Genomic DNA, 15328 nt, shown 5'->3' on the forward strand with positions numbered 1-15328 from the left:
TATGTAATGAGGCACTATTATTGGAAGGTGGGTCATTGGAGGTATGCCCTGCCAAGGAATAGTGGAACCCAGGTCCACTTCTTGGCGGCCACGGGCAGCTACTTCCTCTGCCATGTTCTCACCCTCCAAGCGCCATGATGAGCTACCTATTCACAGGCCCAAGTGTGACAGGGCCCACTGAGCATAGACGAACCCTCTGAAGCCATGAGCCCATCTTATAAGTTGGCTACTATAAGTAATTTTAACACAGAGATGAAAAGCCAACTAGGACAGTGGCCCAAATGCCTCAATTGGCACACAGGTGCATCATATGAAGGATTCAAGAGTCTTGTAGTGTCTTGAGCCAGAACAACCCTGAGAGCACAGGTTTCCTAATTCCAAGACACTCTGTGAAGCCACAGTAGCCAAGGCAGTGCATCACTGACATAAGACTAAACAAACAAATCAACAGAGCAGACTAAACCCAGAAGCAAGTCTCACCACTGAGGAAAAGTAGCAACCTTTGACAATAGTGTTAGCCAACTGGACACACACATGAAAAGAAACAGATCCAGGCCTGGGCCTCACACCACCTACGAAACCAAGAGAAGCTCAGAGCGAATCAGGGATCCCTGAACTGTAAGTGCTGAAGTCATAAAGCCTGAAGAGAGTACAGTTGTAAATACAACACGGATGCACAAATTGTCAGCAATGAAAGCAAATTTCGATCACTAGGCTAGCACGGAAGTGAAAAGCCTACCTGCTCCAGTGAACCTTCAAGAAGACAGTGCACAACAGGATAAAAAGCAACTCACAGACAGACAGAGAAACAGCCTAAACTGGCAAAGAACTTAAAAAGGATTTCAAAGAATACTGCTAATACATTCCAATGAGCACAATGGAGGATGGTGAACATGGCTCCATCAAAGTCACCGTGGGACTCTACCCCTCCCCCACCAGGGTGACTATTGATGAAAAAGATGGACAATAGCAAATTTGGCAAGACGTGGGAACCTCATTGCTGGTGGGAATGGAGACGAACGTGGTTGCTCTGGAAAATCATTTGATAGTTGCTCAAAAAGTCAGTTATGATGTGTTACAGCAAACCAAAAATGTATGTACACACACACACACACACACACAAAGCCAAACAACAACAGCAACAACAAAACCAGTAGGTAAGTGTTTTATACTATAGTTCATAATAGCTCAAAGGTGATATCATTCAAATGTTCATCACCTGGTGCATGGATAAACAAGATATGACATATCCTACAATGGAATACTATTAACTCTCAGAGGGGAACAAAGAATTGATACATACTACAACATAAGAAGCCTTGAAACTATTAAGGGAAAGAAACCACACATAAAACCATAGATAGATATATTTTATAGGTCTATTTCTATGAAATGGCCAGAACAGAGAAATCTACTGCCAGAGCCTAGTGGGATACTGGTAAGATTCTGGCCATAGATACCTAGTTTCTTTTAGATGCAATAAAAATGAAAATGTTGCGCAGTCTTAGATGATACTGTTTGTTGCATATTCTGGCTTTTATAATAAAATACACACACACACACACACACACACACACACACACACACGCTTAAAAACTTTAAAGGGGTCAGCTTTACAGTGAATGAATTATATCTCAATAAGGCTAATATTAAATGCACACATACATAAAAAGGTGTCCCAAACCAGCCAAGTGTCACAGAGCGGAGACGGATGCCACAGGGAGGCATGTTCCTCGTGAGGGCATCTTTGAGGACCACTTACATCATGCTCTTCACGTATCTTGACAGGTTACTGACCACTGGCTAGGTATATCTGAGTTTTGCCTTCTGGATTCTCACATCTAAGAGAGAAACTGCATCCTGAAAACTTCCTGGGTTTCTTTGTAGCAGAACAATCCAACAAGATACCGAGGACCACTGAAAAACTGGCAAGTCCCAGGGCCGAGAGAACACAGGGTCAGACAAGAAACAATGAGAAGCAGTAGAAACAGATAAAAGCAAGGGCAGGGAGACATGCTTAGAGCTGACCACTGGGCTGGGTGTAGTGTTGAGGAAGACCCAACTTGTAAAGTTACTTTGAACCCTGAGAACAGGATAGGGTACATGGGCTGGCAGAATGGAAAGGACCAAGTTCCATCTTGGCTGAACCATGGATTAGCTGGAAAACCTTAGCAAATTGGTTTTTGTCTGCTCCTGTCTACGCTGGTTTCCCAGTGGGAAGATCAAAAGGCTGGCATATGTGAGGTACCTAGGAGAAAATAGCTGTTCAATAAACAGTAGCCTTTATTACTGGCACTGTCTTGACAGCATAATTATTAACACAGGAGCTCCTGTTAGCGTCCACTGTTTCCTGCCACTGGCTTGGGAGTCAGTGTTTCCATATTTTTACCTCCTTGGGTCCTTCAGTCAAGATCCAGTAGCTATAAACATGTCAGAGTGTTAAGGTTTTATTTTGTTTTGTTTTAATCTAGATTGGAATCTGATGGATATGGCAAATTAGCCTGCAGAACATTTGTAAAACTATCAAAGAAGGGATGCACTAACCAGCTCACAACGAAGCTAAAGCTATAAAAGGGCAACTCACAGGAGAATGTGTGCGAGGTTAACCCTCATGTGAAGAATGCCCACCAGACAACCAATGTCCTTCCATTCCCAGAAACGCAGCTCCAACAAATAAGAACTGTCCACAGCAGCAGACCTAACCAATCTTAAAACCCCGGAGGCAGTCTGCGCAACCCAGGCCCTCCTTCACTAAGGTCATGAGGCCACCACAGGCCTCTGGGAGGGACTGTACAGGTCAGTGGGCTTAGGCGACTGATGACAGTTTCTTTCCAATAGGTGGCAGAAGGTTAGTCACTAGGCCTGGCATGCTCCCTGACACCACCTCATCTGCTGGAGCACCTCTGCATGATGATTGGCAGACAGGGTGCACGGGCAGAGAGCAGGGAGCTCCATCAGACCCCTCCTGCCAGATCACGGGTGAGCCGGCCATCTCCTAAGGGCAAAAGGCCCGGCTAAATGTTTCCTCAGATCTCCATTCAAACACCACAGGTAGCAGCAGCTCACTGGGTGGAGGCTCTGCTTTCCCCGCCCTTTGCAAGGTTTGACAATGGCTGCTTGATTTCTAGCTGCCTCCTGTCTCCCAGGCAAAAATGAAACAGTTCTCCAAGGATTCACCAATGGCCTTGAAGTCATCAGGGCTCCCTAAGGATATGCTGGCCCTAGAAGACAATGGAACTGCTAAAGTCTGGGCCACTTCCTTCCCTCCTGCCTGTTTTCCCATCTGGATTCACAGGGAGGTCAACAGCAGCCACGCCTCCCTCCCTCTTCACTCTTTAAACAGAGGGAAGAGAGGTCCACGATGGAGACCTAAGTTCACGTACCTTCACATCCTGCACTGGACCAAGGGCTTTTGATGTTTCTTCAGACTGTGTGCTTTATCTTAAAAATTAATACCAACTTTACTGTCCACTCCAGTTTTTTTTTTTACCTCTAAGCTGCATGCTCTTCCATCTCACACACATCATAACGTTTCAAAAATTGATCTGACTCTTTGCAATGGACTAATTGGAAGTATTTTGTTTTCCCTCGTCATATTATAATGATTAGGGCATCAGGAGTGATGAAATGTAAAGACCCAAAAGAACATTTTTCCCTAGAATCAGAACCAATGCTGAGAAAACTGGGCCAGGCTTGCACACTCCAGGCTGTTGGCTCAGGTCATTTCTAGATTGTTTTCCTGAGAAGCTGTCCCATTCTCAGGCAATTCAGCCTTTGTGGCCGCGTGCAGCGTGATGAGGAAGCCTTGATCTGAACAGTGTCCTCCTGTCCTCTTCCCTGCTAGCGGGAAACTCAATGGCTGGCAATGGAAGGAACTGTTTGCCCAGTTTGTACCACAAGCCAGTGAGGAGTTAACCGCTGCACACCAATACATCTGCTTCACCTTCCCCAGGACACTGGGAGACGCCTGTGGGACTCCGCTCTACAGATGGGAAGAGCAAGGCTCTGGGAAGGCTGTGCAACTCTCCCTTGCACCAACCACTGTGCCTTGTAAAGAATAAGCACACCGCAGGCACGGGCCACTGCTGTCAAATACCAGTGTCCTCTGCACACAGAAGGACCTCCAGGGCCAAGTGCTTGACTATTTAAAACGCATTTTCCTACAAGAGTCCCTCTCAGGGACCCCTCCTCTCCTCTCCTGGCTCCTCAGCTTCACAGATGTCCTCACGGGGGTACTAATAGGGCGAACAAGGGCCAAGGCAAAGGCCAGTCCAGAAGGGATGAGAAGTCTACGCAAAGGAAGCAGAGCCTGCTGTCCACCACCACCTGCTTGAGTTCTTAAGCCTTTCTGTTGCCATCGCTCTTTAACTTAGCCTTTTCCAAACTCAGCTTCCCCCAACTTCCCTGTTCCTCAAATTCTGCCCACTTTTTGCTCATCCCTCAGTTTAAGCACAACCCAGCCATGAAGGTTCACACCTCCTGGACCTCTCAAGCCTGCCCCTCAGCTAAATAACAGCAGCTGTCTTTTCCTGACCCTCAGCGGTGTGTCGGGTGTCAGGTGATGCAGCCCACGGCAGGCAGGCTTGCCTAAGAGGCTTGCCTAAAGTCACTCAGGGAGCAGGCAACAGGCAGCAGGGGCCTCAGCCACCATGGAGCTAAAGATCTGATGCAGAGCCTGTGTTCCGCCTTCTTTACCACCAAGCTGCCTGCCAACCATCCACATAGATGAAGTGAAAAGGGGGACTCCCCATGCAGCATGCTGAATCATCTGTTTGTGTCTGTGTCTTTGTTGGTTCATCTGTCCGTCTGAAAATTAAAGATGTAAAAGTGGAAACCAACCTGATGAGGGTTGGCAAGAGGGCTCATCAGGAAACAGGCAAGGGAGCTTGCTGCCAAATTTGACAACTTGAGTTCAATCCCTGGGTCCCACATGATAAAAGGAGGGGGACAAGTGGTCCTCTGACCTCCACATGTGCATACACGCACGCACGCACATGTGCACACACACATACTAACCCAGGCCTCGGGCATGCTAGACAAGCTAAACTCTCAACCCTCAAATTCATCTTCTAAAGAGGCATATGCCCTTCCTTGTCACTTCCCTTTCCACATGGCATTCCTTCCTTGTCAGGTATGTATACACGCTATAAGTTTCTTTAAACAGATACATACATACACACATACATACATACATACATACATGTATGCATACGTATATATTTAGGTAAAGGGAATCATTTGCTATAGAGGAGCAGCCAGCAAAGATCCTGTCCACATCACAGTGTGCAAGCGCAGGGTACACCTTCTCACCTCTACAAATTACCATGCAACATGAGTACTTCTCAGGCTTAGTCAAGAATGAACGGCTGTTCTGTCCCTGTCACACATCCACCCTGTCATGCTTAATGCAGGACTGACACACTGTAAGTGCTAATACCTTAATTAATAAAATACTACCACTTTTTTTTTCACCTGTTCCTTCTGTCACCATTTTTGGTCAGAAAGAACATAGTCACTTTATCACACATTCCATGAGGCACTTCCCCAGCGCTTTCTAAGTTTCGGTGCCATCACCAGCCTTGTTCTCTGGGAAGTTCTCCAGTCTTCCTGGTCTAATCCTGCCGTCATGCTGTCCACACCTGTCCCCAGAGGCCTGGCCCAGCATCCTCCACTGTAGCAGAGGCCTTCCGATATGACCTAGAGATAGAGATCACCTGGCCTCCCTCAAATGACCATCTTGCATCACACTTTCTGGAAGAGGAAGATGCAATTTGGGAATCGTTTAAATGCTTTAAAATTTGTTATTATTATGTATGGTGTGTATGGTGGGGGAAGGGTGTGTGTGTATGGTGTATAATGTATATGTGTATGTGTGGTATGTGGTGGTGGTGTGTGTGTGTCTGTGTGTGTGGTGTGTATATGTGTGTGGTGTGTGTATGGTGTGTGTGTGTGTGTACAGTGTGTGTGTGTAGTGTGTGTGTGTGGTGTGTGTGTGTCTGTGTGTGTGGTGTGTGTGAGTCTGTGTATGTGGTGTGTATGTGTGTGTGGTGTGTGTATGGTGTGTGTGTGTACCGTGTGTGTGTAGTGTGTGTCTGTGTGTGGTGTGTATGTGTGTGTGGTGTGTGTATGGTGTGTATGTCTGTGTGAGTGGTTTGTATGTGTGTGTAGTGTGTGTATGGTGTGGGTGTGTACAGTGTGTGTGTAGTGTGTGTGTGGTGTGTGTGTGTCTGTGTGTCTGTGTGTGTGGTGTGTATGTGTGTGTGGTGTGTGTATGGTGTATGTGGTGTGTGGTGGTGTGTATGTGTTGTGATGTGTGTGTGGTATGTATGGTGTGTATGTTTGTGTGTGTGTGTTTGTGTGGGGTGTGTGTGTGTGTGTGTGTGTGTGTGTGTGTGTGTGTGTAGTGAGTGAACAAGTGGAGATCAGAAGACAACTTTCAGGAGTTGATTCTTTCCTTTTTTGTGGATTCTGATAATCGAACTCAGGTCACCAGGCTGAGTTATCACATGGCCCCATTCTAGAATTTTTGCCCAATTAGTTCAGACTTCCTAAACCTTTCTCGTCAGAAAGCAAAAGCACCACCCTTTCAGATCTCAAAGCCATCTGTACTACTCTGTGCACTTTAGAAGGCAGCAGCCCCTTTAGTCAGTCCAGTGTCACCCAAGGGCTGCACAGGCTGGCAAGTGGAGTGTCAGCTTTATCTCAACGCCCCATCCCACAGGTCTGAATTCCACTTCTGTCATCTTTGATTGAGGAAGCGGGTTCCTGTGCTGTGCTCCTGAGAAGAGCTGAAGTGACCCTTCTCAAAGCAGTTTTCTTCGTCCCCCACCCCCACCCCGTGGGCATGAAGCAGCAGCATCCACAATGGCCAAAAAAACAACAACAACAACAAAAAACAAGAGATACAAACTCAAATTTCAGTAAGACAAATGTGTGGGTAAACAAAATGCAGTACACACGTGCAACAGAATCGTGTTCAACCTTACACAGGAAGAAGGTCCGACATCCTCCTCATGGATGAACTTTGAAAGAGAAGCAAGCCAATCAAAAGGATGAATGCCAAACGAGTCCCTTTCCATGGGGGGCCTGGAACAGACCCACTAACAGATGCAAAAAGCAGTGCCAGGGAGGGAGGCGGCAGGCAGGGGGGGAGGTGCTGGTTAGTGGGCACAGAGCTTCTGTCCTGGACTTTGCAGGAATTCTAGAAATGGATGGAGGTGAGAGTCATACAACTCTGTATCCATATTCAGTGTCTCTGAACCATACGTTTTAAAATGGTTAAAATAATAAATTTTTTGCTATGTGTATTTTTAAGTGTTAAGAGGTAAGTGCATTCTATAATACTGTGGCGAAGGAAAGAGACAGTGAGACAAAGAGAAACTGCAACATTATCTGAACCTCTTTGTGGGAAAAACAGACAAAAAAACAAAACAAAACAAAACAACAAAAAAAAAAAAAACAGTTGAGCATCCACAGCAAAACCTTCCCTCTGAGCGCCATTCCCCGGGCTTAGGGTCCACTGATGAAGGGTGCCACTGACATGTCACACGGCCTTTCTTTCCTCTTGCTGCCCTCTGCCCACAGCCACAGCTTCATGGGCAGCCGGATTCTCCTACAGGCCTGCGGCAGCCAGGCCCATTCTCAGTAGGCATAAACTGCCATCCTGTTATAAATCCTCTCCCACAAAGCGCTGGAGACTGGTCCTCTCCCCCGTGCCAAGAAGTCTTTTTCTGACCATCTGTAATCCATTCAGAGGCAACCGGCAGGAAATGGCGGCAAGGAAAACCCCAGAGAAACGCAACTGGTGGGCCCACCTCTCCTCCAGCTCAGGGCCAGCACCGGGAAGTGGGCCTTTCTCTGGACACAGAACATCTGTGGGAATTCTGAGAGAGGCTGGGCGTCTGTCAGGGGCTAAATGGGCTCGAGACAGATGCTCACAAAATTTGGTAAGAAAAGCATGCTGTATTGAGCTTTTAAATTAGTTCTGGGGAAAACTCCTTTGGAAAAAAAACAAAACAAAACAAACCCCAGACCCTAAGAGGGAAAAAGAATCATATGAAAACTAACCTCAAAATTGCTTTCTTCTGATTTTTATGGACAATTAGACCACAATTTGAAGTAATGAAAATCCTTTTTATTGTGGCTCCCCCTCCAAGCTGGTACTGTCAGCTGCCTAATAGTGACAGTTTCATTTATTTTGGCACCACAAGCTCTGCGCACTGCAGTGGTACATTAAGTAATTAAAGGTTATATGATACAAGCTTACAATTTGATACATTAAAAAATCACAACGTATAACTTCATAATTATCTTGGGATACTGTACTACTGCGAATATATTGAGCAGGGGTTAGTAAGGCTCTAAAAACAAATAATATTATTAGTAACTTTTTTAGGCTTTGGGGCTATAAGGTCCTTTTTTTTTCCCCACTACTTCACTAAGCCACAGTAGTGAGAAAGAAAGCCCTGTACATAAATGAGCAAACACAGCTCGACTCCACTGTTCTCTCCTTTCTCTTGACACAGTCTCATAAAGCAGCCCAGGATGGCCTCAAACTTGACATACAGCCCAGGCTGGCCTTGAACTTATGATTCTGCCTCCCTGCGTCTGCCTCCCAGGTGCTAGGATTTCAAGCCTGTGCCGCCATGCCTGGCTTTATTCCTTGCTGGTGACTCAACCCAGGGCTTCCTGCATGCTAAGCAAGCAGCCTACCAACTACCTCCATGCAAAGATCAGCAATCAAGTTCAATTTATAAAAACAGGGTACAGGTCGTATAGTGCCAGTGAGCCCGAGGTGCTGGCCACTGTCCCATTGTTGTTCACACTGTATTTGTACTGTAGAGTTTTTAACAGCACAGTAATTAACCTTAGCTCTGATTCTACACTGAGAGCTGGAAGGAATAGGGTTAAGAAGTGAGAAAAGAACAGAAAGTACTGGATGAGATGAAATTTGTAACAGTTTAAAATATTTTATTATTGATAAATTGTATGTTGAACCGCATTTTATCAGTAAAATTTGTAATTAGCAACTTTTTAGAGTAGGTTGCTAAACACTCATTTAAAAATAACACTGGTAGTAATGGATTAATGGTAAAAAATCTTAAAGAGATTTCTGTGCCTGTGTTCGTGTGTCCGTGTATGTGTGAGAGAGGGGTGGGGATGGAAGGGGAGAGAGAGAGAGAGAGAGAGAGAGAGAGAGAGAGAGAGAGAGAGAAAGAGAGAGAGAGAAAGATCTAACCCCTGGACCTAAACAGAAAGCAAGGGGTATATAAATATCACTGAACCAAGGCAGGTTGCTTTCATAAAATACCCAAGCAAGTCTACACTGACCCATCACAAGCATGGAGCTGTGATTTCTGTTTGGTCCTGACGGAATTTCACCATGACTTCCTATCCAACAGCAGCTTCCTGGGGAACCCACAGCTTTCCAGAGGCTTTTACAACTCCTCCCTGGAACACCCTGACTCTCCACATTCCAGCCATTTTTGCTGTCTCTATCTTTCCTTCCTTCTTTCCTTCCGTCCTTCCTTCCTTTCAACTTGAACTTGGCTTCTACAACACACCCTTTTCTGCTCCACGCAGAACCATACTCAAACATCCTTACCCTGTGGTCTTGATGACCACAGACTGAAGTCTTTTCCTTTTCCTATTGGGGATCTTGAGCCCCATTGCATCCTCTGTGCTGTGATGGGGACCCCAGCGAGCTGCATGGTGAGTTCCTAGAGGGCAGTGGCCAAGGCTGTGTCCTCCTCATACCCCACAAAGGGCCTAGCCCTGTGTCACCCACATCCTGGGTGCTTAGTGGTTTCCTGATGAGCCAGAGATGCAGGAAGCAGCCTGGCTTGCTAACACACAGGAGCGTCACTCACCTGCGTCTGCAATTTGACTCAATGGTTCACCTAACTAGATACTCCAGCTGCAAGGTGAGAATCAGATTATTCTAAGTGCAATTATCTTTTTCCTTCCCCAAATTAAAGTAGAGGGTCCCTTGAGTGTGTGGGATAATGTTTCTCAAGGTTTTAAAACTCGAGCTCTACTAAGCCCTTGCCCTGTTCTTCCTGGAGCTTCCCCTGTCTCTGAGATTATGTTTTTATAACACGCACACACACGCACACACACGCGCACACACACACACACACACACACACACACACACACACACACACACACTCCTGAAATGCCAGCACACCAATCCTTGACCTCGCCCTCCCCACCAGCTTAAGAATCATGGTGTTCAACCTCAGTTTCTAAAAATCAGTAATTAAAGGGAAAGCCCTCAATCCGCCTTTTAAGAGGAATTTAAAAGAGTAGTTCCTCCTTTACAGAAGCATGCTGACCAGAAAAGTAGGTCAGAAAGATGGAATCTGTAAGTGGTCATCCTACTCTTTCTGTGAAGAAACGATGGATCTGGGCAGGGACCACCGATGGACGCCAAAGGAACGCTAAGGAGCAAGATGACTCCAGGCTGTGGAACAGGGATTTCACTGCATGCCAGAACAGTCCCCACAGGATGCCACGCTCACTGTAGAAGGAAAACCCATCTCCGCAATGTATAGCATAGTCTGTATAAGATGAAGCTCTGAAAATTCGGGTATGTTAGATTAAGAAAGCACAGTCAAGATGTGGCAAAGTGACAAAAAGAGGTGAAGTCGTTAGGTCTACAACTTATATATATTTACAATGATACAAGGCACAATACAGACCACCGTTTTATTCTACATGGTGTGTACCCAGATGACTAAGATAACATTCCACCTTTTCTGTGTGAGGAACGTTAATGCTGACAGTGAGTTGGAAGATGCAGGGTCGGGGGTTACCTCTGAATGTTTAAAGAGGGACTTCCTGGCACTAGCAAGATGACTCAGTGGGTAAACCACTCGCCATGTAAGCCTGATGGCCTAAGTTTGGTTTCTGGCACCCATGTAAAGGCGGAAGAACTAAAAGTGTCGAGGGTCAAACGCATGGTGGACACAATCTGCAGCACAGCGTCCAGGGTAACGTATAGGCCGCATAGCCTGAGAGGCTGGGAAGGCATTATCCAGGCACAGGCTGGTCCCTGCAACAAGATGGTGGGTGTGACCACAAGGGAAGGTACAGGAGACAGAGAAGGAGGGAGTACGGCTGGCCCACGATACCTCTGAGGAGCAGTCTACCTTCTGGGATGAGGGATCTGAGTGCGGGACCTGGAGAGCTGTGGTCCCTGGGGCCACCAACAGTGAAGTAATGGAAAACGTTCATTTATCGAACACCTCATTAGCATAAATTTGAGAGAGATTAATTTTGAAGTGGTATTCAGAAAAGGAGGAGACAGAAAAAAATGGAGCTAATATAATATAAATATAAAAACTAAGCTAGTATAATAGTGTGGGTCACAGAGAACAGGCTGGGCCAGGTTAGGGGCTGGAAACTGGAAGCCAGAACTGCTCGCCAGAATAAGAAGCAGACCCCAGGGGAAGCTTTTCTAAAAATGGTGGGTGAGGGAGAGCACACGTCTGCTGTAGCTCTTGAGTGAAGAGAGTGTGGGGGTCCACACAAACACTTGAGAGGGGCTAGAAGATGCAGCTCTCCAGGGACAGAGAGAGAGTGAGCACTCAGCCGAGAAGCTGGGGGTGGGGACAGCCACACTAGTCTGCACAGGGGGAAAGGTAAGGGCTGTACAGGCAGTGGGGTCCACAGACAGCAAGGAGCCACATGAGGATCGGGCAGAAGAGGAGAAACCGCACATCTCTGAATCATGGCCTCACAGCTCACAGGCTGCCGACTGGTGAAGGCAGGAATGTTCAACCTTTTGACACAGTGATGTGACAATGCCACCTACAAATGTGCTGGGCTGTATTCGGGGACAGCCTCGGATGCACTCAGACCATGGGCCACAGGTTGGACACATCTGATGTATAGACATTCCCGGTAACGCCATTTGGAGACCAGAGGGACTCTTAATCCGTTCAGACCTGATTTTTATATTCAGGGCCTGACTTTGCCACTTAAGTCTTTTGTGTCAGCCACAGGAAGTGGCAGTATTCATCTGCACTCATGTCCTGTTGGGGTCCCGCCCTGCTTCTGCAGAGGATGGTGAGGAAGAACACAATGGGGCATGGGAAACTCCAGAGGATGGGGTGGAGGGTGGGGATGTAGCCAATGGGGCTCTCGTTCATAGGTAGGCCACACAGGGTTTTCCTCACCCCCAATGGTGCAGAGAGCCTAGCTGTCCATCCCCTTTGCCTCTGGAAGACCCAGGACATCCCATCAGCTTACCCCAGTGGTGCTTTCCAATGACTTCCTTCCTTCCTCCTAGTCTGGGACATGATAAAAGGTGCCCTGCCATATACCAGGAAAATAAAAAAAGAAGAAATTCGATCCCCAGTCAGCAGGCCAATGCACTTAAAATCTCACAAAGAGAAGGGGACTGTGGGAGTGGCAACAGTGCTGAAAAAAAAAAAAAAGTCACCTGCTAGAGATCTTGGGTCTCAAATGAGAGCAAGGTGGGGGAAGGGCATCATCTCTGGGGCCAGGAAGAGCAGAGGAAATCCAGAGTGACAGGAGCTAAAGATGGCTACCTCACCCTGTGCTCATGTGGGAGATGCACTCTGTGTCTTTCTCAGCCACTCCAGTCCAAAGAACCTTCTTTATCTCTGCCCCTCAGAACCAGCAACAGCTAGGGCATGCTGTGGCTGCAGGAGGCAAAGGACTTTCACACCCACTTAGCAGGCATATCACCATCAAAAGGACACCTTGAATGTGGCAGGTATTGAAAAGCTATCTGCACTCCATCATCCAAAGGCGCACACCCTTCATGAAAATACTAACAATTCCGACAACGCCAAGAGCAAACTGAACAGCAGCCTAGAAGATGCTCAAAGGCAGAGGGGGGCATCATCACCGTAGATAGATGCCCCTGAGTTGCTTGGCAACCATCTTTGCTAACACCTTCTTCTAAAAAGGAACAGTTTGTATCAGCTCCTGTGCTTCCCTGGGGCAGTGCTCTGACCACACAGGCCCAAAGCTGGGGCCTTGGAATGAGAAAGCCCATTGCTGATGGGATGTCGTGGGTCTTACAGAGGCAAGGGGGATGGACAGCTAGGCTCTCTGCACCATTCTGCTGAAAGGACACAGTCCTCTGGGTGAGTGAGGCAAGCCAGGTGCCCAGGTACAACACTTAAGAAGATCATTACTTTGTGCCTGCAGAAGCCAAGATGAGCACTCTTGAATGTATAAAAAAAAACACCTTTTGCCTTGCCTCAGTTCCACACTAGTCCAAGAATGAGAGACATCATGACACTGATTAGAGTGCAGACTGGAATCAGCCAAACTCAGAGTTTGAATCCCAGCTCCCCTATTTCTCAGCTCGACCATTTGGGTAAATGAGTCAACCCCTCTGAGCCTTGCCACGCCCTCCCCCAGTTTCTAAAAGTCAGCTAAGAACAGGATTCACCTCAAAGGGTGATCATGAGAACCCAATGACAATGCACACATTTGGCTCAATGTCTGGTACTCAGTCAGTGTCCTGGCCCATTCCTGAAACAATCTTGTCCCCTGGAAATGGCAGCTCAGATAAGACAAAGAAGAGGACCCGAGTATGTGGTAAAATAATAATGATGATGATAATAATAATAAAATAATAATAATAATAATACCACCATAACCACAGCTTACGTTACTGAGTACCTATAGGATGCCAGATAGTATCTCATTTATTTTTACAGCAACTCTGAGAGGAACTATTATTCCGTTCTGAAAATGAGGAAATTAAATCTGAAATTAACACACAGCTGGGAAATGGTTGAGTCAAAATTTAAATAATGTTGCATGAAACTCCCAAGGCTGCCATGCCAATGAACTCTGTGTGTAGTGAAATATACACAGCATAGCATTAACCACTATAGCTATTTTTAAGTGCACAGTTTGGTGGCTTTAAATACATTCATACTCTCACAGAACTCTCACCACTCCATCTCCGGCCTTTTTAGCCCCTGTACCTGAAATTCTGGACCCACTAAGTGCAAACTTTCCGTCTGTCTCCAGCCTCAGCTCCCCTGGCGCACTATTGTCTTCTGTCTACACAAACATTACTCCTCTACGAGCCTCACAGAAGTGAACTCTGGCAGGACTTGCCCTTTTGAGGCCAGCACATTCTCGGTTGGGGGGTGTAGAATGTCAACTGGGAACTGAAACCTGGGCCTTGAGCATATAGCAGATGCTCTGCCACTGAACTGTATCTCCAGTCTTGGTCAATATACTTTTTTAAAAAAGAACTGGTCATCACCTCGGTTAATGGAATGTGTCCCAACCACTTACCTTCTACCCCTACAATGCCTTCATCTGTCTACCTAAGCCAGGACCCTGTGACCTCTTAGGGTAGTGGGACAGGGCCACATTGCTCCCTGCTGAGTGTGTCCTTGTACCATCAATGTCCATAAACTCATAATCCACTTTGCAGAAGTCAGGAGAATACCAGTATAGCCACTTGAATGTTCAGATGAGCCTATCCATTACTTGCCTGTATCATCCAGTACCAGTTTGTTCTGCCTTGCCAAGCATTTAGTTTCCTTCTTTTCATTAATCACCGGATCCCTTACAATTGGCAGGTGGAATTGTGAAAAACACACAAACAAACAAAAACAAAAGCATGAAGATAAAACATCTACATGAAAACAAATGTTCTAGCCACAGGACCATCCAGCTTTCCTCGAAGGAACTAGGTGATCCACGCTAAGTCCTCAGACTCTTAGGATCCTAAGCCTCAGCCTAGGCCCACTTGCAGAATGGGCCTTCCCCAAGTCTCACCATCATCAGTTCCAGTGTCTTAGGGTTCAAAGTGAGGTCCATTTGCCAGAAGTAACCAGTCTGAGCCCTGCTGTAGGACACAATGGGGAGTCCATCATTGAAGGACACTAGACTGAGTTGTAGAGGAGACACACAGAAGTCCGCTCTTGCCACTCGCTTTCTATAATAGTTATCAGAGGTCCAAGCCATTGGCAAATGCTCTGTTTCTACGCCAGCTATGTTTGGCTGCTAAAGTCCCTCAGTGATAGCTTTCTCTGGATGTGAACACAAGACTGGTGAGGTTGTGGTGGGGGAGGGGTCCTCAGATAAAAAGGATTTGATTAGGACCAGGTTTCACAGTGTTGGCTGCTGCCATTGGATGTCCACTCAGAAGAATGTCAGGGATAAAGCCAACGCCACAAATGAAAGGCCAGCCCAGAGGATAGGAACATAATCTACAGAGACTCACGGAGAAATTGGCCTCTTGAACTTTCTCCTAACAGCTCTGCAACAGAGACAGCGGGCTCCTGGCAGCTGGTAACTGGAGGGGTCAACACGCTCTACAG

At 46.7% G+C, this 15328-nt stretch overlaps 1 protein-coding gene across 12 annotated transcripts in view; it reads right to left on the bottom strand.

Moving 5' to 3' along the window:
- Positions 1–15328, bottom strand: part of ATXN7L1 (ataxin 7 like 1) — a 225261-nt gene that overhangs the window by 202253 nt on the left and 7680 nt on the right. The window lies entirely within an intron of this gene.

This window comes from Acomys minous (assembly GCF_964271855.1).
Source record: "Acomys minous genome assembly, chromosome: 8".
Lineage (NCBI taxonomy): Eukaryota > Metazoa > Chordata > Mammalia > Rodentia > Muridae > Acomys > Acomys minous.